This window comes from Apium graveolens, chromosome 2, assembly GCF_009905375.1.
Source record: "Apium graveolens cultivar Ventura chromosome 2, ASM990537v1, whole genome shotgun sequence".
Lineage (NCBI taxonomy): Eukaryota > Viridiplantae > Streptophyta > Magnoliopsida > Apiales > Apiaceae > Apium > Apium graveolens.
Genome location: NC_133648.1, coordinates 306016001 through 306041389, shown reverse-complemented (window position 1 = coordinate 306041389; position 25389 = coordinate 306016001). Strand labels below are relative to the sequence as shown.

The window sequence follows — 25389 nt, the reverse complement described above, 5'->3', positions numbered from 1 at the left end:
CACTAGAGCCACTAAACCCTATAAGAACATGGTGGACAAATCCAAGTTCAAGTGTTTTAATTGTGGTATAAGTGGACACTTTGCAAGTGAGTGCAGAAAGCCAACCTCTGAAAAGAAGAAATTTGAACAAGTAGATTACAAAAAGAAATATTTTGATCTACTCAAACAGAAGGAAAGGGCTTTCATTACTCAAGAAAAGGACTGGGCAGCTGATGGAGATGAAGAGGATGAAGATGTGGATTATGTCAACCTTGCTCTCATGGCTGATTCTGAAGAAAACGAAGTTAGTTCATCAAGCAATCAGGTAATCACTACTGATTTAACACAGCTTACTAAAGAAGAGTGCAATGATGCTTTCAATGACATGTCTACTGAATTGTATCATTTGCGTGTGTCTCTTAAATCTCTTGCTAAAGAAAATAGTAGGATCAAAGAGAACAATCTGTTTTTAAGTAATAGAAATACTGTGTTAGAAAATAAGTTGATTGACCTAGAGAAAACCAAATTGCATTGTATATCTGTTGAAAATGAACTAGCTGAATCTGTTAAGAAAGTAGAAATACTTTCCAATCAATTAGAGAAAGAGCAAGAGGTGATTAAAGCCTGGAAAACATCTAGGGATGTAAGTGCTCAAATTGCCAAAGTCCAAGGAATTGAATCATTCTGTGAAACTGCCTGGGATAAAAATAAAAAGAAACTGGAATTAATTGATGGACTGTCAACGGATGTGGAATCAACGGATGATGAAAGTTATCCGTTGAAGGAAGAAAAGGAACATCCGTTGAAGGTTCCTCAATTAAAACAGGCAGATGTTTCTAAAAGAGAAAATCTAAAGAAACTCAATAAAAAGTTTGGTTCAACTTCAAAGAACTTTGTCAAAGAAGGAGCAAGCACATCCAAAGATGTCAGAAAGGTGAATGTAGGGCACATGACCTTAGAACAGTTAAACAATAGGCTCAAGATGGTTGAGGATAAAAAGGAATCCAAAAGGAAATCCAACAGAAATGGGAAGGTAGGAGTTAACAAACATAACAATTACACACCTGACAAGTATGCTCCTAGAAAAAGCTGTGTGCATTGTAGTAGTGTTAATCATCTATCTGCTAATTGTTAATCTATTAAGAAATCTCCCATAACTGTACCCTCTTCCATGCCTAACATGTCTGTATCACCTCTACATGCTATGCCTGTTATGTCTCAACAAAATCCTTATGCACATTTTGCAAACATGCCATATTTTAACAATCCTTATCTTGCTGCATTCAGTATGCCTCAAATGCCATACAATATGCCAATGTGGAATAACATGTATGCACAATCCATGCCTAATAATTCTATAAATGTGCTGGATAATGTTGTGACTAACCCTACACCTCAACCAACCACATCTAAGACCAAGGTTGACTCAAACTCACCTAAGTCTAAAGATGCAGGAGGAATGAAGTCTAGGAGAAAGGCTAACAAGAATGGACCCAAGGAAACTTGGGTACCAAAATCAAATTGATTGATTTTATGGTGTGCAGGAAAATAGAAGAAATCTATGGTACTTGGACAGTGGCTGTTCAAGACACATGACTGGAGATTTCTCCCTGCTCACAGAGTTTAAAGAGAGAGCTGGCCCCAGCATAACCTTTGGAGATGACAGCAAAGGGTTTACTATGGGATATGGCTTGATTTCAACAAGGAATGTCATCATTGAAGAAGTTGCATTAGTTGATGGTCTCAAGCACAACTTACTGAGTATCAGTCAACTATGTGATAGAGGGAATACAGTTTCCTTCAATTCTGAAGCCTGTGTTGTCACTAGTAAGGAAGACAACAAAGTGGTTCTAACTGGAGTTAGAAAAGGAAATGTGTACTTAGCTGACTTCAACTCTACAGATGCAGAATCTATTACTTGTCTCTTCAGCAAAGCAAGTTCAGTTGAGAGTTGGCTATGGCACAAGAAGCTATCCCATTTGAATTTCAAAACAATGAATGATCTAGTCAAAAAGGACTTAGTAAGAGGAATTCCTCTTGTTGAATTCTCAAGGGATGGTCTGTGTGATGCTTGTCAGAAAGGCAAATAAAGGAAAGCATCATTTCAGAAGAAGCTTGAAACAACAATTGATGAACCATTACAGCTGCTACATATGGATTTGTTTGGACCAGTCAATGTATTGTCAATAGCAAGAAAAAGATATTGCTTAGTGATTGTAGATGATTTCTCAAAGTTCTCATGGGTCTGTTTTCTTGGATCAAAGGATGAAGCAAGTGAAATCATTATCAATCACATCAGGCAAGTCAACAATCATCCTGACTTGAAGGTTAGAAATATCAGGAGTGACAATGGAACTGAGTTCAAGAATTTGACATTAAGGCTGTTCTGTGAAGAAAATGGAATCATGCATGAGTTCTCAGCTCCAAGAACACCTCAGCAAAATGGGGTTGTTGAAAGAAAGAACAGATCTTTAATTGAAGCTGCCAGAACAATGCTTGAAGAATCAAAGTTACCAACATATTTCTGGGCTGAAGCTGTTAATTGTGCCTGCTTCACTCAGAATATTTCTTTGATCAATCAAGCTAAAGGCATGACTCCTTATCAGTTGTTCAAGAGAAGAAAACCAACTCTAAACTTTCTTCATGTCTTTGGATGTAAATGCTTCATACTGAGGAATCAATCTGACCATAAAGGGAAGTTTGATGCAAAGGCTGATGAAGGAATATTTGTTGGTTATTCAGCTGGAAAATCTTATAGGGTCTACAATCTAAGAACCAACATTGTTATGGAATCTGTGCATGTTGTGTTTGATGATAAAAAGATTGATGGACTAACAGATGAGGGACATAATGAGAGACTCAAATTTGACAACATTGAGATATATTGTGATGATAGTGAAGAGGAGACTGATGGAGATGACACTTCAAAAGGGATTCAAAACATGCCCCTGGATAATGCACAAAATACTGCATCCATTGATAGAAGCAATGCAGTATCCATTGAAAGACATAGTGCATCATCCGTTGAAGTACAAAATGAAGCATCCGTTGATCATAGTTCATCAACGGATAATCGATTTACATCATCAGTTGATAGAACTCCAAGTTCCCTGCAAAGGACCAACAACTCAGGGGGAGTTTCAACTAGTCAACACTCTGTCTCACATCATGACAATACTGAGGCCACCTCATCTAGAGCACATCTTCCACCACAAAGGAAATGGACCAAGAATCATCCCTTTGAACTGATCATTGGTGATGCATCATCTAAAGTGCAAACAAGAAGAGCTACTCAAGATGAATGTCTGTACAGTAGTTTTCTATCTCAGGAGGAACCTAAGAAAGTGGAAGAAGCTCTATTGGATCCAGATTGGATATTAGCTATGCAGGAAGAGCTAAACCAATTTGAGAGAAACCAAGTTTGGAAGCTGGTACCCAAACCAAAGAACAAGAGTCCTATTGACACAAAGTGGGTATTCAGAAACAAGATGGATAAAAATGGCATTATCATAAAGAATAAAGCCAGACTGGTTGCTAAAGGCTATTCTCAGCAAGAGGGAATAGATTTTGATGAAACATATGCTCCTGTTGCAAGACTTGAAGCCATCAGAATATTTCTAGCCCATGCAGCCCATGCCAATTTCAAAGTCTATCAAATGGATGTCAAGAGTGCATTTCTAAATGGGAAATTAGAGGAAGAAGTCTATGTAAGTCAACCTCCAGGATTTGAAGATCCAAATTTTCCAGACTATGTGTATTATCTGTTGAAAGCACTCTATGGACTGAAGCAAGCACCTAGAGCCTGGTATGAAACCTTATCAAAATTTCTTTTGGAGAATCACTTCACTAGAGGTACTGTTGATAAAACTCTCTTCTTTAGGGATGTTAATGGCTCTAGTATACTTGTTCAAATTTATGTAGATGACATAATATTTGGCTCTATAGATGATAAACTTTGCAAAAAGTTTGCTAAGCTAATGCAAAGTAAATATGAAATGAGCCTAATGGGAGAACTAACCTATTTTCTTGGTTTACAAGTTAAACAAGTTAGTGATGGAATTTTCATTAGTCAAACTAAATATATTTATGATCTTTTAAAGAAGTTTGACTTAATGGAATGCTCATCTGCAAAAACTCCCATGGCCACTGCCACCAAACTTGAATTAAATAAGACTGAAAGGTCTGTGGACATTACAAGTTATAGAGGCATGGTTGGTTCACTTTTATATTTAACTGCTAGCAGACCAGATATAATGTTTGCTACATGTCTGTGTGCTAGATTTCAAGCTGATCCTAGGGAGTCTCACTTAATTGCTATCAAGAGAATTTTCAGATATCTCAAGGGTACACCAAACTTAGGAATTTGGTATCCTAGAGAATCTGGCTTTGATCTAATTGGTTATTCAGATGCAGACTATGCAGGTTGCAAAATAGACAGGAAAAGTACAACAGGCTCCTGCCAATTCCTGGGAAACAAGCTTGTATCATGGTTTAGCAAAAAGCAAAATCCAGTCTCTACTTCTACAGCTGAGGCTGAATACATTGCTGCTGGAAGTTGCTGTTCTCAAATGTTATGGATGAGGAATCAACTCCTTGATTATGGACTTCATGTTGATAGAATACCTATCTTTTATGACAACACAAGTGCCATAGCCATAACAGAGAATCCTGTACAGCACTCAAGGACCAAGCACATTGATATCAAGTACCACTTCATCAGGGAGCATGTCATGAATGGTACAGTGGAACTACATTTTGTTCCAAGTGAACAACAAATTGCTGACATATTTACCAAGCCACTTGATGAATCAACATTCACAAGATTAGTAAGTGAGCTAGGTATGCTTAATTACTCTTAAAATTCATGTCTTCTTTGCAATTTGATGAGAAGCCTGAAATATATTAGTTGCTAGAACAAATTTGACTTTTAACACAGTTTATTCCATCAACGGATGTTCCCTATCCGTTGAAAGTCAAAATTGATCTATCAACGGATATTCATTATCCGTTGAAAGACAAGTATATCTCTGGAACTTTTATCCGTCAACGGATAAAGCTGAAGTACCTTTCAACGGATGACAATTTACATTATCCGTTGAAATATCACATCAGACGTTTGAGGTGTTTCACAGCCGTTGATTCTATTTTCTTAACCGTTGATACCATACATACATCTGTATGTATTGGTTTTAAAGGTAGTTATTAGAATACTTACAGTTTATTCTTAAACGGCTGAAATTCACTAACACCTACTTATTGATTAATCCTTTATTTATTTCTTTTTCTTTGAAAGCATATAAGCCCTTCTGATTGTTCATTATTACTTTACGCTTTCTTAGAATTTCAAGCATTTACCATTTTCTCTCTGCAAAACCTTCAAGTTATTCTCTGCAATTTCTACTCACAACAATGGCACCAGTCGTGAAGATTATGTCTCAATCTGGGTTCATCTACGAGAAGAACAATTTCATAGCTCTGGTAGAAAAGAATGAAGCCCACTCAGATTATCACAAAATGATGGACTTCATCAAAAACTGTAAACTTAGCTATGCAATGCTGGAAGCCCCAACGATTTTCTGTGAAGTAGTTGAGGAGATTTGGACAACTGCTGAGTTCAACTCCATGGATATGACTATCTCCTTCACTCTCAAAGGTAAAAATCACTGTATTAACTGTGATGACTTACAAGCATGTTTTAAATTACCTGAGAACAATGCCATGACACCACACACTGATAGTGATGTATCCAGCATGTTAGATTCCATAGGTTACTCTCTTAACTCTGCTAATTTAGGGGGTATTAGACGAAAAGGCCTTAGGAAAGAATGGAGTTTTCTTGGGGATGCCTTCATAAAGGTTTTCTCTGGGAAAATTAGTAATTTTGATGCCATAACTTCATCTCTTGTTAATATGTTCTATATGCTTGTTTCTGATAGGTACTTTAACTTTAGCAACTATGTGATGCTAGAATTAGGTACTAGATTAGGTAACAAAGCTAATAGACCTAATAACATCTATTATGCTAGATTCTTTATGTTATTGGCTAACCATGTTGCTGAAGGTTTAGTCATAATCAATGAGAATAATAAACTCAAGTGCTGGGCACAAGAGAAAAGAGTTCTTGCAGACTTATTGAGAATGGATCTCAACAGCAGTGTGCAATTGGTATATTTACCAATCATGAATGCACCCCAGGTAGGTGAGGTAATTGCTTCTACAACTCCTACTTCTTCCAACCCCTCTATTTCTTTATCTTCTAGTGTGGCCATGAAATCTGTGTCAATGCCCCAACAGATTTCTACAAAGGTCACCAAATCTAAACTTTCAAAATCCAAGACAAAGAAAACCACCTCTGTTGTTTCTCAAAAGACAACAGTTGTAACAACAACCATTAACCCTGAGGGAAGTGAACAGGGTGTGAGTGGTGAGGGGAGGGGTGAACATCAAAGAAACCCCCAGGATAAGGAAGGAGAGTTGAGTGCTTCCCAAACTAGCCAAGCCCCAGTTTCTCAAAAAGCTGTGGTGGTTGAAAAGGTTTCTAGCACATCCCTAGTAGCATCCTCCCAAAAGGATGTTACTATTGAAAAGAGTTCCCAACCAGGAACACAGAACAAAAGAGGGAGGGACACTAAAGCCAAACACTCACCTACAAAAGCTTTTATTAGAAGGAAGAAGGCTAGAACCCAATCTTCTACACAGGGTGCACACACTGCACAGATACATCCATCTGTCTCTGTGCCTTCTCAAACTCAGTTTGATGTGACTCCAATAAATGTGGAGTCACAGCCCCATTCTCTCACAATAACTACACATCAATCACCAAATACTTCTTCACCATCTCTGGATGTGGATATGTTATTCCCATCAATTCCTGATTCTCCCTCTTTACAACTCAGGGAGGAGCCCCACTCAAATACAGGTGATCATCATCTTTTAGATGATTTGTTGGATCACCCGCAAATTCTTTCAGATATAATTGAAGGATCTGTATCAACACATATCAAATCAATCTATACAGATTCAACAGTTATATCACTTTCAATTTCATCTTCTTTTCCTTCTTCAACGGATATCACTCATCCGTTGACAAGTGGTTGCTCTTCAACGGATAAGCTTAACAGCAGTTATCCGTTGATAACAACAGTTTCAACTTCAACGGATATTCCACATCCGTTGATAGTCTCTACACAAATAACTGAAATGATTCCAAGTGTAGAAGACATGAATACTGTGCAATCACTTTTAGGATTGAGGGCAGGGAGTGAAAATTTGAGTGAGAGGCTGGGTTGCTCCCAGGCAAAAGGAGAGATTGAGAGCACAAAAATGCATGCTATTTCTTCCAGCATGGCAAAAGTCAGTGAGTGGAGTACCACCTTAGAAGGTGAAGGTGAGGGAGTGAGATGTGTGAGCCAGGGGGAGCCCCTGATGCAAGAACATAGAGAAAAAGAGAGAAAAACAGGTACAGTTGATACAAGGGTGGAACCAGCCATTGCTCATGAGTCAATGATTGTGGATGATGCTGAAAAGGAAAGACAATTTCAGCAACATTACAAAGCTGTAATTGATAACATTTCCTTGGATGCTGACACTTTTACTCATCCTGTGACAGCCTATCAACTGTTGGCTGCTCAGGGCAATGAGGAGGCAGAAAGGACACTACATCTAGTGCACTCAACAGAATCTCTTCAAAGGGATAAAGCTGCTATTAACAGGATGCCTTCTACAGCTGGTGAGCCATCTGAGGAATTTGGAGTAAATTCTGATGATGATGACTCTATTTCTTCTGATGGAAGCATGAACATAGGGGGAGATGAAGACCCTAATTCCATTCCTAATCTACCTGAATGGGCCTTGACTAAGGAGCATAGAACAGGTGAATTCAATGTCCACTTGGTCAAACAAATCATCACTATTCAACAGGCCATTCAGAATACTTCAAATGCAAATATCAAGGCTATCCTCCAAGCTCACCTGGACTCACTGCATCTCATGAAGTTGCAGAAAGTAAAGCAAAATATGAGTCTAGATGATCTCAGGAAAGATATTGCTGACTTGAAATCCTTCACTTCAGAAAAATTGGATTCAGTCATGCCCTATGGTACTTTGCAGGACTTGGTTTCGAGATTGAAAAAGGAATCAGTTACTGAACAAAGGCTGGCCAAGTTGGAAGACAGAGTTCAAGGAATTGAAGATTATGTGGCCACCCTTCTTCTCAACCAACAATCTCAAACCAATCTCCTAATGCAGCTGGCAAAAGCACAAGGCTTGACCCCTCTCCTTGATGATAACAAAAAGGGGGAGAATAAAAGGGAAGGGGAAGGAGAGCCCTCTACAAAGATTCAGATATCTAAAGTGCTAGTTCCTGCCATCACTACCTCTCCAATCATTCAAATCAAGGGAAAACCTGATGGAATTGATTTGATTCAGCTAGCAGCAGCTGAAATACAAATGAAAGAACAATGGAGGAGAATTGATGAAAGGTTGCAATTGGTGTTTGGTTCTACACAAAATAAATCAACATCTGTGAAATTTAGCACAAAGATTGAACCAATCAACATGGAGCTCAAGCCAGTAGGGAGAAATAAGGTTGGAGAGACTTCTTTCAAGAATTTAAAACCTATGGTTCTAAAGCCTAACACTAGATCCAGTATGGACTCCACAAAGAATCCCCTAGACTTTGCTCAGATGCAGGAAGTAGACTTTCCTCTTCCAAAACCTGATGGAGACAAAGTTCTAAGTGCAAGCATCATAAAGAAGAAGGAGACCAAGGACAAGGGTGAGAGAATGGACATGGCCTTTATCTATAGAGAGGGAAAGAGTATCTGTGTGATGCAAGGACATCCCAAATTTCTAAAGGCCAAAAGGGAAGAAACCAGAAGGTTGAAGAAAGAAGCTGTAAAACTCAAGGCTGACAAAAGAGCACAAGCAAAGCTTGAAAAACAGCTAAAGTCAAGCCAAGTTGAAGAAATGAAAGGAATTGAAGTCAGGGGTGAAGAAAAGATTGCTAACTTAGATGAGGTTCTTGGGAGCATATTTGGTGAAAATGTGGAAGAAAGAGAGGAATGGCAGAAGGGAAACAGAAGAAAAGCCAAGGCACACAGAAGGAGTGAAGATAACCCTGAAGATACCAAATCTATATCTAAACCACTACCTTCCATACCTGAACCTTTTGTTGCTGATCCCTCTATAAATATCCATGGTGAACCAATCATTCCAAAAGAGGAACCTATTGATTGGGACAATATCACATTGCCTACCTTTTTAACCACTCTACCACTACCAAAGAAACAGAAAAGCAAATCTAAATCTACACCTCCCCTAACCTCTAAGAAATTCACTCAAAAACAAAAACCTAACCCTAAGCCACCCATTTATAAAGATGATTATGTTCACATCTGTGACATAACAAGAAAGGGGAACTAAAATTCACAAATCACCTCATTGGTTGATGGAATTTAGAGATGACAAAGGAGTCAGAAGATTTTTCAGACTTGAAGACCAACTCAAGATTGCCAGCAATGAAACTCTCAAGGAAATGCAATCTAAGTTGGATATCAGTGATGAAGATGAAGCTGAATTCTTCAGACAACTCCAACTCCAATTTGAGGAAAATGACAAAGGGCTAGGAAAGAAAACCAGGGAACAAAGAAGAAAATGATGATTTGCTCAGGCTAGAGGAGCACCCTTGGAAATACTGTAAATCTTCAATTACCTCCTAGTACATACACTTTTGCAGCACTTTTATATTTCTACTTAGTTTCAATTCAAATATTTGTTAAGTGTTTTGTTATCATCAAGTTAACCCTGAATTTATGCCTACAATTCTTATAGACATAAATAGGGGGAGATTGTTAGGAATATATGTGCATTAGTTTGATGATATGTTTAACAAAACACTTAAGTAGAAATTTAGTGTCTGTAGCCTCAACGGATAAGACCACTTTGGCTATCCGTTGATGGTGTAGCTTTACTTAGAAATAAGTCTAGTATTGTAGCATATTTCAGTCTCTGTATTTAAAATGTAATTCTTAGAAGTTGAGAGAAACTATAAGTCATGTTGACTACTAGATGATATGCAGATAGGAAGGCCAATTGTAAATATTTCATGCCTTGTAATTTTGTATAAATGAAGTGGTATCAACGGATGACTTAAAGACCTTCAACGGATGAGAAGCTAAGCTTCAACGGATGTCTCTAAAGCTTCAACGGATAACATCCTTCAACGGATGAGAGCATCAACGGATGAAAGCTTCAACGGATAACATCCTTCAACGGATGAAGTCATCAACGGATGAAAGCTTCAACGGATGTTCTGCTAATTAGCCGTTGATAAGTGGTAGTTGTACCTACAAACAGAGGCACATGGGTTGACAGAGAAAAGTGAGATGTGGTAGCCGAATTTCAGGATCAACAGAAAAAGCAGCCGTTCTTCTTTAGTACAAAGATGCAATATTCAACAAAGTACTTGAGTGAACAGGAAAAGAAGCAAGTGAAGAACTTATTTTACTATTGTAATTTTATATTGTTTTTAACTTGTACACTTGGTAATATATAAACCAAGAAGAAGCTAGTAATTAGAGAGAGATTTTTCCAGAGCTGTTAAGAAATATCTTGAGAGAAAATTCATCTAGTTTGTACTAGGATGCAGCTGTGATCAACATTGTTGAACACAGATTTTCTAATATACCATCTCTGGTGGAACAACAAATCCACCAGAAAAGTTTTTAAAGTTTGTTGTGTTCTTTACATTTTGTGTTTGAATATATATCTGTCTGCATTAGCTCAAAGCAATTCATACACTTGTTCATCTAGAACACACTGCTTTAATAAACTTCTCAAAACCTGAAAAAGTTTTGAGATTTACATTCAACCCCCCTTCTGTAAATCTCATTGTTAGTCCTCTAGGAATAACACAAACAAAGGTCAGAAGTTTGGGGCTCACAACACCCACCACAATATTTAAACCTATATATAAAGTATTATATGCATTAACCCTTCTTTACACAACCACGGATCGCAACAGGTTAAAGTATGAAAATAAGCCACAACCTTAACTTTTATTATATCGTACCAAATCCCAACTAGTTCAACGTACAATTGATAATGATATCGTTCGTACAATCTTGCATAACTTCTCTACAATATAAAGCTCATGCTAGCTCGATTCAACTCAACCTGGAATCCTAGCTCACACACTGGACTGGGAATCTCGTTATCAACAATTTCCTTTTCAACTGTTGAAAACATAAAAAGATTTGCAAGAGTGAGCTAACTAGCTCAGTAAGTCATAATAGCAATAAATGTGGTTAAACAATAACCAATTGAAATGATTCAGAAGAATCAAGTTTCTGAATAAGCAATGATTAGAATTGGATATTGACTTTTTATTTTAAAAACCAAGGTTAGGCTGCTGATCAGTCACGCACTAACCCCGAGCATGGCTCCCAGCTTTGCTCTATATAACGGATCCAAGGCACGCATTGGCCTATTATGACCACAAATCTGGTCTGACCACGAATCTGGCCCATATTTGTAAAACCATCCAATTCTAAAACAATTCAATATGATAACCAATGTAAATCCATATGCTGAATCATAAAAAACATTTATCTTAAAGTATAGGGTGATTCATAACATCATGAAGGCATAATAGGGAATTTAAAAAGATTGGCTTTCAATCAAGGAAAGAATCAGAAAGTAAAAGACCAAGGTTTCAAGGGTTCCAAGAATTGGTCTTTTGTTAAACAAGGAATAAGGGTTGGTATGTCAAGCAATTTAATATCAGAAATCAGTATGTGGTAGATATGTATTTGTGGAGTAGTATCGTATGTGTCTAGGTCGTATCTGGGAATTCAACAATCAATGGTTTATGAAGAATAAGGCTTATGGCTCAGTATCAATAAGAATCAGGGTTCAAGGTTAAATACTTTAAAGCGCTTGCAATATGAAACAAGAGTTATTTTGAATAATAGTGGCATATTATAAAATAGTTCGAAAATATTTGCAATATATCTTGAAGAAAGGTTCAGAAGTACTTGCCTTATCACCGACGATTTCCACTTTACTTGTACTCATCCAACAGGTTTATTCATCAACCACTTTTCTTCTCTTTCTATGCCTTACTTCTATTTATCAATCACTTTCCTTCTCTTTCTACGCTTTGATTTTATTTATGAATCAACAATTTCCTTTTCTATGCCTCGCTGACTCTGCTAGGCATCACAAGTATCTATCAATTATTCATACTCATATTATTCTAATCATCATATAGATGTCATAAACTTTTATCTACCATTCATTTCACCTAAATCCGATTTACGGATTAAAAGTTATGACTAAAACAGTCAAACCATAACCACATAGGCATATAACACATCAATCAGTTAGCACGTAGCACGTAGCACACAAGATATTCGATCAAAATAATTTTTAAACGACGATTCGGGGTCAAAATGATTTTCCAGGTATTTAATACGAATTTTTGAACATTTTTCGGAATTAAAACGGGACTCCGAATCAATTTATAATTAAATAATATGGTTCAAACACCCGAATCTGACTTTAAAATAATTTTATAATAATTATCGAGCCTTGAAAATAATTTTAAATAATATTTTGAAGCTCGAAATTATTATTCGGAATTTTTAAATCAATTTTAAATAATTAAATCCAATTAAATAATCAATTAAAATTAATTAATAACTAATTAAATTAATTAATTAATTAATATTTAAATTAATTGACTAATTAAATAATTAATTATCAACTAAAATTAATTGATTAAATATTTGAGACTTATTTTGTAATTAAAATAATTTTTCAGAAAAGAAATAATAAAATTTTTGAAGTTTTAAAATAATAAAAATCAATTTCTGAAAATTTTATAAAAAAGAAAGTATAATTTTTTTTAAATTAACAAAAAAGAAATCTGATTTTTGAGTATTTTTAAAACTGAAATTTGATTTTTAAAAATCTTTAAAACAGAAGTATCAAAAATGTAAGGTTTGCAAAACTTGGGGGACTAAACTGTAAATTTTACATTCGTCTGCCCCAAGCTCGCCGGAAAGCCATGGACGCCGTCCATGAGCTTTTCCGGTGACTGAAAAACCACCCAAAATGGTTCCAATTAACAGGAAATAACACTAGTTGCTCCAGGAACGTATCTATAGATTCATTTCACCCAAATAATCAACGAATTAACCGGAAAATTCAATCGAAGTTTCGCGGCTGGCGAACCCCGATTTTCCGATTATACCCTTCCAGTTATCGTTTGTTCTTATATATACATCAATCGAATCATCTTTGGACGATCTATACGTTGCTACAATCAATTATAACAAATAACCCCACACAAAGAAACGCCTAATTTTCTATCAAGAACACTCATACCAAGAACCCTAATTTTATTTCTGAGAATCAAACACCCTTTTCTATATGTTATTGAACTCTATTTTTGACATATAATATACCAAACTGACCAGAAAAATATTATCTACACGATGGAATCATCAAATCATATCAACAACATCAAGAACAAAAATTCATATTTTAATCATCAAATAATTCGAATAAAAATAAATAAATAACAAAATCACCTTGATTTCTGCACTGAACTGGTTGATTGATTCAGAAAGTACTTTTCGAGAGCTTCGTTTTGATATATCGCACGCTTGAATCGGAGTTCGGTAACGCCTTCGTTCGTACGTTGATTATGAAGAACAAGACGTGAATTCAACATTTTCTCTATATTTTACGGGGTTTTACTGACTATTGTGATTATTCAAATAAAATAAAATGATAAAAGGGCTATATATATTTTGGGAATATTGGTTCGTGTTGGATCGTTAAATTAGTTACTTGGCCACCAAGTAATTGCAAAAACGAGTATTGGATCGATAAATTAGTTACTTAGCCGCTAAGAAAATGCAAAAAAATGATCCAATTTAGTACCCGTATTGGATAATTATCTAAACCGGGCTTCTTATAAAACACTTTATACGAAAATATTCTAATAATATCCCGTCTTTCGAGAATGCGGGTTTTGATGATTCACCGAAATGGTTATTGTATCGAAAATCTTGCGCGGGGCCGCGCACGGGTCAAACCGTAATCCGGATAGAAAAAGTCAAAACACGGAAAATGTCCGGAATTACCATATTAGGTTAAAAAGGAGTTTTCGGAAGAGTTTCGGATTGTAAAAACGTAAAAACAATTGAAGTCGGAGGATTCCCGGCTTTATAAAATTATTTTGTAATTATTCAGAAAATAATTAATAAATTCATAAGTCAATATAAAATCATTTAAAAGCCCAAAAATTACCAGAAAAATACCGTAATTATCTATATTTTATTCTGGTCATAATAAAATTAACCAACTTATATTTTATCACATATAAACATTCACATATTCACACCAATCATCAGATAATTCACCAAAAATCACATAATAATCATATAAAAATTACTTATTAATAAAAATAATTACACGCGATATCCCGGATGTTACAGCAGTTATGACAGGTGTCGTGATCAAGCTCTTCATTAAGCTCTCAAAAGAAGTTAGGCACTCGTTATCAAACTTGAACGAGACATCTTTCTTTAGAAGATTGCACAAGGGTTTAGAGATTTTAGAGAAGTAATTGATGAAATGCCTATAGAACCCGCATGCCCAAGAAAGCTGCGGACTCCCTTAACAGAAATTGGTGGATGAAGTTTTTCAATGACCCCCACCTTGGCTTTGTCCACCTCAAGATCTTTACTAGAGACCTTGTGCCCAAGAATGATGCCTTGTCGCACCATGAAGTGACATTTCTCCCAATTGAGAACCAGATTGGTTTTTACACACCTTTTAAGAACGACGCCAAGATTTTGCAAGCACTCATCAAAAGAATCATCAAACACAGAGAAATCGTCCATAAACACCTCCACATTCTGACAAATAATGTCAGAGAAGAGATCCATCATGCATCTCTGAAATGTGGTAGGTGCTCCACACACACCAAAAGAAACCCTTATGAAGGAGAAAGTCCCAAACGGACATGTGAAGGTAGTCTTTTCCTGATCTTCTAGAGCAATGCAAATCTGGCTATAGCCTGAATAGCCATCCATAAGACAATAGTACTCATGCCTAGCCAATCTGTCAAGCATCTAATCAATAAAAGGAAGTAGAAAGTTATCCTTCCTCGTGACCTTGTTCAGCTTCCTGTAATCCATGCAAACTCTCCACCCTATGACTGTTCAAGTAGGAATGAGCTCATTCTTCTCATTAAAAACAACTGTGATGCCTCCTTTCTTCGGCACACACTAAACTAGACTCACCCAAGAACTGTCAGAAATGGGATAGATGATCCCTGCATCTAGCCACTTGAGAATTTCCTTCTTCACAACTTCTTTCATGATCGGATTCATCCATATTTGTTTCTCAACCGTAGGCTTGCTACCTTCCTCTAGCAGAATTTTATGGATACAATAAGAAGGGTTGATTCCCTTGATATCTGCTATAGTCCATCTAGTTGCTGATTTGAACTATCTCAGAATTCTCAAAAGCTTTTCCTCATCACTACCTAAAAGCTCAGATGCAATACTAACAGGCAAAGTAGATGCATCACCTAAAAAAGCATAACTTAAGTGTTTAGGCAATGGTTTAAGCTCAAGTGTAGAAGCTTCCTCAATAGATGGCTAGAGGCGCTTTGGAGATTTGTTCAGCTCCTCCAATCCAAGAGATTCAAAAGGCATATCCAGCCTTCACTTACAAGGAGAAGCATTCAAATATTTCAACTACTCATCACCTTCGTCATCTTCACTATCTGAATTCCCCAACAAGGCTTTTTCTAAGGCATCAGACCTTAGCATTCGATCAAGTTCCGAAGTAACCACGGAATCGACCAATTCCACTTTTAAGAACTCCTCATTATCAGTAGGGAATTTCATGGCATTGAAAACATTGAACGTCACATTCTGATCCAGTACTCGCATAGTGAGTTCACCCTTCTGCACATCCATCAAAGTTCGGCTAGTAGCCAAGAATGATCTTCCCAAGATTATGGGAATCTTCTTATCCTCCTCGAAATTAAGAATTACAAAATCAATAGGAAAGATGAGTCTGTCCACCTTGACCAAGACCTCCTCCACAATGCCTCGTGGATATGTAATCAAACGATCGGCCAACTGTAAGGACATATAAGTAGGCTTTGGATCAGGTAGGTCCAACTTCTTGAAGATAGACAAAGGCATCAGATTGATGCTAGCTCCCAAATCACATGAACACTTATTGAATGACAAGTTTCCAATAGTGCAAGGAATAGTAAAGCTTCCAGGATCTTTCAGCTTCGGAGGTAACTTCTGTTGCAACACAACACTGCATTCCTCCATGAGAGCTACGGTCTCTAAGTCATCGAGTTTCACTTTCTGAGAGAGAATACCTTTCATAAACTTCACATAGCTAGGCATATGTTCAAGAGCTTCAGCAAAAGGTATATTGATATGAAGTTTCTTAAAAACTTCCAAGAACTTAGCAAATTGCTTATCCAGCTTTTGCTTCTACAGCCTCTTAGGAAAAGGAGGTGGAGGATAAACCTGTTTTTCCCCTATATTACCCTCAGGAGGAGTGTTGACAACAGCTGTCTTACTTGGTTCGACTTCTGCTTCTTTCTGCACTTCTTCTTTAGCCATAACTTCAACTTCTGGAACTTGAGATTTTTAGGGATTTGCAACTTTCCCAGACCTTAATGTGATTGTCTTAACCTGCTCTTTAGCTTCCCTTTTTCCTGGTACTTCAGTGTCACTAGGGAGTGTACCAGGTTGTTGATTCAGCAAGGCATTGGCAATCTGCCCAATTTGATTCTCCAAGGTCTTGATAGAAACCGCTTGGCTCTTGCACATGAGCCTCAAATCCTGTAGTTCAGATTTTCTATTAGATTGAAGTAGCTGCTAATGTTGGAGTTGTTGCTTTGGTGCATATTGCGACTGTTGAAAACCAGGAGGGTTGTATTGCTTTGCTGCATATGGCTGATAATGTTGTTGCACCGCATTCTGAGTGTTGCTCTAGCTGAAGTTAAGATGATTGCGGTTTTTGGGATGATAAGTGGCTGGAGCTGGTTACTGCTATCTCTGCAAGTTTCTCACAAACTGAGTTGATTCACTAGAAATAGCACAGTGCTTCGTCTCATGCGCACCAGCACAAATCTCACAAACACTAGTGATCTGATTAACTCCAAAATTAGCCAAAGAATCCATCTTCATCGTCAAAGCCTGAAGCTGAGCAGCTATAGCAGTAGCTGTGTCCACTTCTAGAATTCCTTTTACTTTGCCTTGATGTATTCTTTGAATTGGGTTTTGGTATTTATTAGCAGCCATCAGTTCAATCAATTTATAAGCTTCATCGTAGCTTTTGGCCCATAAGGCTCCTCCCGATGCTGCATCAAGCATGGGTTTAGAAGTTGCACCCAACCCATTATAAAAGTAGTTAATGATCATCCAGTCAGGAATCCAATGAAGAGGACACTTTCTAAGCATATCTTTGTAGTGATCCCAAGCCTCACACAAAGATTCTCCCGTTTGCTGCGCAAATTGAGTAAGAGCATTTCTGATTGCAGCTTTCTTTGCCATAGGGAAAAATTTAGTGAGAAACTTCTGAACAAGATCCTCCCAAGTAGTAATGGAGCCTGGTGGTAGAGAATGTAACGAACACTTAGCCTTATCCCTCAGAGAGAATGGGAAAAGCCTCAGCTTAATAGCATCCTCAGTAACTCCATTGAACTTGAAAGTGTCGCAGATCTCGATCAAATCCCTGATGTGCATGTTGGGATCTTCTATAGGAGAACCCCAAAACTGAACTGAATTCTATATCATCTGAATCGTACTCGACTTGATTTCAAATGTGTTAGCCGGATGGCTGGCCCAATAATGCTATACTGAATATCATTGATCTTTGGCTTAGAATAGTCCATCAAAGCCTTAGGATTCGCTGCTTAATCTCCCATTATGACTAGAGCTTCTTCTTCAGCTTTCTCCTCAACAAAAACTTCTTTAACTACTTCATCCGCTTTATCTAGTGTTCTCTTGCGAGACCGAGAACGCGTATGCATACACACTCGCTAGAGTGCCTGAAACACGATAAGGAAACAAGTAAGTAACAATGTCCGAGTCAGTGAACTTTAACGACCACTGATGACAAACACATAAACTAAAAATAACAACGAGTCCCCGACAGCGGCGCCAAATACTTGTTAGGACGAAAATATGCGCTAATATTCACGCAAGTATATGCGATCGTAAGTAATATAGAATTAATTCTAGTTCGTTCCCACAGAGACTGGTTTAGGTTAATTTCAATTAATGCACTTATGCAACAATGGTATGGTTATTATTCAATGCTAAGAAGATAAACAAATTGGTTTTGTTTATAACTAAGATTATTAACTAACATGCAATTAATTAAGAGAGTAAAAGGTTGATTTTCTTATATAACACAAACATGGGATTCTAACTTCATTACTACTTCATTCAATAGCCTTTTTTTGTTCTTAACCTTAACATGCAATGGTTATGACACTAACCAGACAACACGAAACTAGTAAATGCCCAATTTTATTGTACGAATACCCTACTACCAGACATCCACAAAAGAGATAGAAGTTGAATAGACACTATATATATTTAGACCCTATATGTCTATAGAATTTGACAACATAACGGTTTAATACGCAAGTTATCTATCATGATTATATAGGGCAAGTAAAATGGTTAAAATTACCTACGAATTATGCATATCAAATACATGAACCTATATTAGCATGGCAAGTTCTAAACCTCTAAATTCATTGTCGCTTCATTAGAGATTATTACACTATCTTATAAGTTCGCGACGCTCATAAGACGAATAAGCACAACCAGTACTAAGACATCATAAAATCACCATACACTAAGGTATCAAAATATATTAACTATTGAAATCCATAAGTAATTCCGCTAGAACCCCAAGATAACGATTAGCCCATAACCGAACTCATCATCACCGTGGGTTTCGATGAAAGCATGGTAGAATAAACTAGGTCTTTATAAATACGAATATTAATCAAAGTAAGTTAAACAAGAGTATTAGGTTCAACAAAACAAGAAATGAGCATCCAAGATTACAACTTAGAAACAAAGAATCACAAGAATAAACTAGATCTTCTTCGCCTTGGTTGAATTGTGCTATAGTTCTTCTCGATGTCTTCTCCTTAAGCTCTGTTAGGAAAAACGTCTTTAAGTTGTCATTATATAGCAGCCCAATTAATCCAAAAGCCCAGAAAAACAGTCTTCTAATTGAAACAGGAATCTGGAATCCTGATCTGGCGCGGCCGCGCGCTTCACCAGTGCGGGAATGCTGATATTCTGCTTCTCTGGTGCGGGCGCGCTAGCACAGTGTGGGCGCGCTGACCTACTGGAAAAAATTCTTCTGCTTGTTTTATTCAGCTAGTTCTTGACGGCTTTGCACGAGCAATCTTAATGACACCTTCCTAAATTTTTAATATTTATCATAAAAGTTTAGATTCAAAATTAAGAGCTTAACTCGATGACAAACATTTTAAAAGTTGAGTCTCCTACGAAGTTTTATTATTTGCACCGCTTTCACTAAAACTCGGTGTTCTAAAAATCGGTACTCGGTTCGACTCTGTGAAGCCATTGAGTAACGAGTACTCGAAGTACTCGGGGAGTACTCGGAAAAAGTACTTGGTTAAAAACTCGGATAATAAAATAGTAATTTTTAATTTTAATATTTATTTAACTTAAAGTATTATATAAATAAATGATATACAAGATAATTAATTTTGTTTTCGAGTATCTCGAAATAGTACTCGATATAGAACTCAAAATTTTAAATGACCGGTAACTTTTAATTTAGTATGAATTTAACTTATAATACTTTATAAATGGTATGTAATATAATTAATTAATATTTTCTTATTTTGACTAGCCTTTTACAATCATTTTAACATTAAAAATACTTTAAAGTTGTATTTATCTGTTACAAACTAGTACCCACTTATAAGTTTTTTTGGAACATTACTCTTTTTTTTAATTTTTTTCTTCTAAAATCGAGTTTTTTCCGAGTAATCAGAATTTTGCTTGAGTTTGACCCGAGTCAAGTAAAAAACGAGTTATGGCCAAGTACATCAAAACCAGATTAGAATTAGGTCCGAGTCCGAGTACTCCCTGAGTACTCGTCCGAGTACTCCCTGTAATATCAAGGATATATCGTGTAAATATTTTTATCAATAAATAACTATTATGTGATTATTATATGAATTTTTGGTGAATTATTTGTTAAGTGGTATATGTGTTTGGATATTTAAATATGATAAAATTTGAGTATTTTAATTTTTATATGTCCAAAATAAAGTGTAGATAATTGTGATATTTTTCTATTAATTTTTATGTTGTTATATGACTTTATAAATGATTTATTGATTTAATAAATTATTTTTCCGGGTATTCATAAACTATTTTGTCTAATCGTGAACCAACCGACTTCAACCGTTTTCACGTTATTACAACCCAGAATTCTCGGGAAAACAACTTCCTAACCTAATTGCAATATTCCGAGCATTCTCCATATTTTGACTTTTTCAATCCGGAGTACAGTTTTCCTTGTGCGGGTCCCGGCGCAAAAATTTTGATACAATATTCGTTTCGGTAAATCGATCAAACTCGTACTTCTGAGAAATAGGATATTTTGATTAAACAATTATATTATATTCTCGTACTTCATGCAACCAAAACGCTGAGACCAAGTCTGTAGTTACAAAATGCTTAGTTTTGGACAATTCTCCTAAAACCGGTACCGATTTGGATCTGTTTTATCAAATAAATGTTATATTTTATATCCGATATGATTCAACGGGGTACCAATATTCTGTATATATAAATAGCCTTTACCGCATTTTATTTTGTATAGAAAATCATTTGGAGTCAGTTAATTATATAATTTCCAGAGAAATCAATATATTTATAGTGTTCTTGAGAATCAAACTATAATTTGAAGGCGTTATCGATATCGGATTTTGGAGTTTGGTAGTCAAAACAAAGCTCTTGAAACCTACTATTAGATTCTACTAACCATACTACTGCAGAATTAAAAGGTAATTTCTTATAATTTTATTTAAATTCGAAATATTTTGGATTAAATTATGTATTTTTGATTTCGATATTGTTTGTGTGATTTGATACTTGCATGTTATAGATAATTTGATTTTGGTAATTTTGGTATGTCATAATAGTCAGTTGGAGTTTAATAACATGCTCAAACCTCTGTTTTAATTTCGAATTATGAAATTAGGGTTTATAGGCAGTTTGAATGTTCTTAATTGAAATTTGGGGGTTTCTTCCCCGGGGGTTATTGATGAATTGGGTTGACACTATCGTGTTTAGAATGATTCTAGGAGTCGATTTATGTATTTGAAATCATGTGAGGATTCCAGGATCGACCAAATCGCAGAAAACCAAACTCGCCGGCGACGGCGAGCTTATTGTTCATTTTCCGGCCAAATCTGTGATTGGTTTTGTGTTTTGATTGCATGTACAAATTCATGGTAGCCCGTAGATCAAATATGGAGAGTTTGGTGGCCTGAGATGGCCGAAATCGTGTTCTCCGGTGACCTCCGGCGAAAACGACGGGGACCATTACAAAATTACAGTTTGGTCCCTAAAGTTTTAAAGAAGATATAGTTAGGTCCCTGTAGTTTGTAGAATTTTCAAAAATAGGATTCCTATTTTGAAAATTTATAAAAATTATATTTTCTATTTATTTTAATTTCAGAAATTTGATTTTAATTATTAAAAAATCAAAAAATCATTATTTTAATTCCAATTTTTTTAATTCAAAAATAAATCTGAATTAATTAATTTTAGTTAACAATTAATTAGTTAATTGGTCAATTAATTCAAATATTAATTGATTAATTGATTTAATTAATTATTAATTGATTTTAATTGATTATTTAATTAGATTTAATTCTTTATTTTGATTTAAATATTCTGAAAAATAGTTTCAAACTTTAAAAATTATTTTAAATTGTTTCCAAGACTCGATAATTATTATAAAATGATTTTAAAGTTAGATTCGGATATTCGAACTCTATTAACTTTTTTTATAAATGATTCAACGACCGGTTTTAATTCTGAAAAATATTTAAAAATTCGTATTAAATATCTGAAAAATCATTTTAACCCCGAATCTTCTTTGAAAAAGTATTTTAATCGAATATTTTACGTGTTATATGCTATATGTTATCTGATTGATGTACGATATGCATATATGTGTATTGTATGACTGTATTAATCGTAACTTTCAATCCGTAAATCGGATTTGGGTAAAACGAAGGGTAGATAGAAGTTTATGACGAATATAATAAAGTAAGAAAGAATATTGATAAATACTTGTGATGTTTAGCAGAGGAAGTGAAGCGTAGAAAGGGGAAGCAAATATTCAGTGATTAAGAGTCGGTGAACGAGAACAAGTGAAGCGTAAGCAGAGTGAGAAAAAGGCAACAGATATTTAGGGTTTTGTTTTATATTACAAGTGCTTTGACGTGTAAACCTAAACCTTGATTCCAGTTATTGATCTTTGACTAGTAAGCCTTATTCTTTATAAACCATTGATTGTTGAATACCTCGATACGAACCACGGATATATGATACTACTCCAAAAATACATACAAACTAAATACCATTCACTGAACCAGAATTATTTGATATACAAACCTTCATACCTTATACATCATAAGACTAATTCATATAACCACGAGACCTTGATTCTTCTATTATGAGATTCTTTTACCAACTGATAGTTAATCTTTGTACTTATCTTGTTATATCTTATTGGTGATTGCAAACCACCTTTTGCTTAAAGACCAGTGTTGTTTATGATTTTGTTTATTGGTTTACATTGTTTACTCTATTATTGTTATAGAATTGGATTGTTTTATAAATGTGGACCAGATTCGTGGTCAGACCAAATTGGTGGTCATGTTAGGCTAATGTGTGCCTTAGATCCAGTAATTAGAGCAGAGTTGTGTTCGTTGATCGGGGTTAGTTCATGACTGATCAACAACCTAACCTTGGGTTTTAAAATAGAAATTGAATATCCAATTCTAATCATTGCTTATAAAGAAACTTGATACCCTAAAATCATTTCATTTGATCATTGTTTAACCTCAGTATTGTCATCGTGACTTGCTGAGCTAGTTAGCTCATTTGTGTGATTCTGTTTATGTTCTTTTACAGTTAAGAAGGAGCTTGTTGGTAGCGGGGATCCCCAATCAAGTGTGCGAGCTAGGATTCCAGGTTGAGCGGAATAAGCTAGCTGAAGACTTTTGTAATAGTTTAAGTTTGAAAGTTTATAAGAATGTTTAATGTTCATATGTAAGTTTAAATAGTTGGGATTTGGAACGTTTATAATATAAGTGTGTTTGTGGTTTGTGTGCATACTTTAACCTGTTGCGATCCGTGGATGAAGGTAAGTAGGGTCACTATATATTATTATTATTATTATTATTATTATTATTATTATTATTATTGTCATATGCATGTATATATATTCTGTGTGTGTGTTGTGGACCCCAAACTTCTGACCCGGGTTTGGAGGGCGCCACAATCCCGAGTTTTAGAACACTACTAAAACTTCAATTTCTCCTAAACCGTTAATCAAAATGACGCATCGTTTTCTCATGGACTATCTAGAGAACATCTAGAACAAGAATATGCAAAAATATATTTTAGATCAGAGGGTCAAAAATCCCGAAGTTAATTGTCCAAACGGGTTAAGTAAAGTGGACGTTATGACAGCTTAAAATGTAACGTTTTCCATTTCTAAGTTTCTCCAAAATCAATACCAATCAATCACAAACTCACCATCCACCTTATACTCCCTCTACTCAATCAAATCCTCCATAAAAACTCTAGTAAAATTTAAAACCCATTCTCCAAAACTCAACAACAACTCATCTAATCACTTAAAACATCAATCCATAACATATACAATATATACATGCTTTCATCTCTAAATTTCATGAATTTTTTTTATAAAAACACTATTAGTCATCTTATTAAACTTAAGAAAAGAGATAGATAGAGTTTTGGGTAGGATAGATTTTACCTATAAAAGAACAGGCTCGAGAAGACCTTCGATTCGAGCTATTGTGCGCAATATTTGGTGGAGAAACAAGCAAGCTTCACTCTTTCTTCTTCCACTTCTTCAAGCTCATTTTTTTCTTTTAAAATGGGGGGGGGCTACTGATTTTGGGTGGTTTGTGTGGTGTTTTTGATTTATATCAATGGCTTAGTCAAAGTGCAAGTTAGTCACTCTAGTTTGCCTTCTTTTCAAAACTTCTTCACTACACTTCACTTATCATTTCTCCTTCAATCTACTATTCCTCTAAAATTGCAATTTATATGCCTCAGATACTCTTTCTAATTGTACACGTAGTCACCATTTATCATCCCGGAGAATCCGCTAAAATATGGGATCGATCGAAGACAAAAATTTCTCACTATTCATCGGACACTATTCATCGCGTTTTTTAACTTGCTCATTTCTAAATTCTAACGAACCCAACTTATGTATATTTAATTCCTAGATTAAAAATATCTTTGTTTAAATATATTTTTGAGGAACTAAATATTTCTACATTTTTTCGGTTACCAAAATAGTTCGATCTTTGGTCAAAATCCAAGTTACGAATCTCTAAGATCTCACATGATTTACATACACTTATTTATAGTATGGATCACTAATACGGATTCCGAATTTCCTTCTGGATCTTACAACATAGGTGGCACGATATTGTAAAGTTACTATTCATTAACTTTACATCAGAAAAGACTGATCCTCAATTACCAATAGAATACGCATTCATTCGAATCCCTAGTTATACCACCAAATGTTTAACATTCTTAAGCATCAATGCTATTATGATTACAACTTCTATCTCCTTTCAAATCCTTGGATTTAAATCCTTCAATCTAAATGCTTTATACTTAATTTCTTCGATGTCTGGAGGATTTTCGGGAAAAATCAATGTGCTCGTTGTCAAATTCTGATGACTGTTACATACACTCAAATTCATTACTGAACACTAATATGGACTCAAAATTCCAATAACAGAACTTCTATATATGGTCTCCTGAAAATATTTTAAATCAACAAAATTACTATTCATTCCAAAAATTTCAAATGGTCCAAAATTTCGGGTTATTACACTTCCATACAACTTTATTCCATTCAACAACTTTTGAAATCTACTGAAAGTATTATTCATAGACTCACCATCTTCAAAATAAAAGTGTTCATATTGTTGTATGAGAAGTTGTATTTTGTTTACTCTGACTTGCTCAGTTCCCTCACATAGTACTTGAAGTGTGTCCCAAA

General features: G+C 35.5%; 1 non-coding gene across 1 annotated transcript; it reads left to right on the top strand.

Moving 5' to 3' along the window:
* Window positions 1-17462: 17462 nt before the first annotated feature.
* On the top strand, window positions 17463-17568 carry LOC141710345 (small nucleolar RNA R71). Its single transcript, XR_012570871.1, has one exon. It is a non-coding gene; the product is annotated as a small nucleolar RNA R71 (small nucleolar RNA).
* Window positions 17569-25389: the final 7821 nt, after the last annotated feature.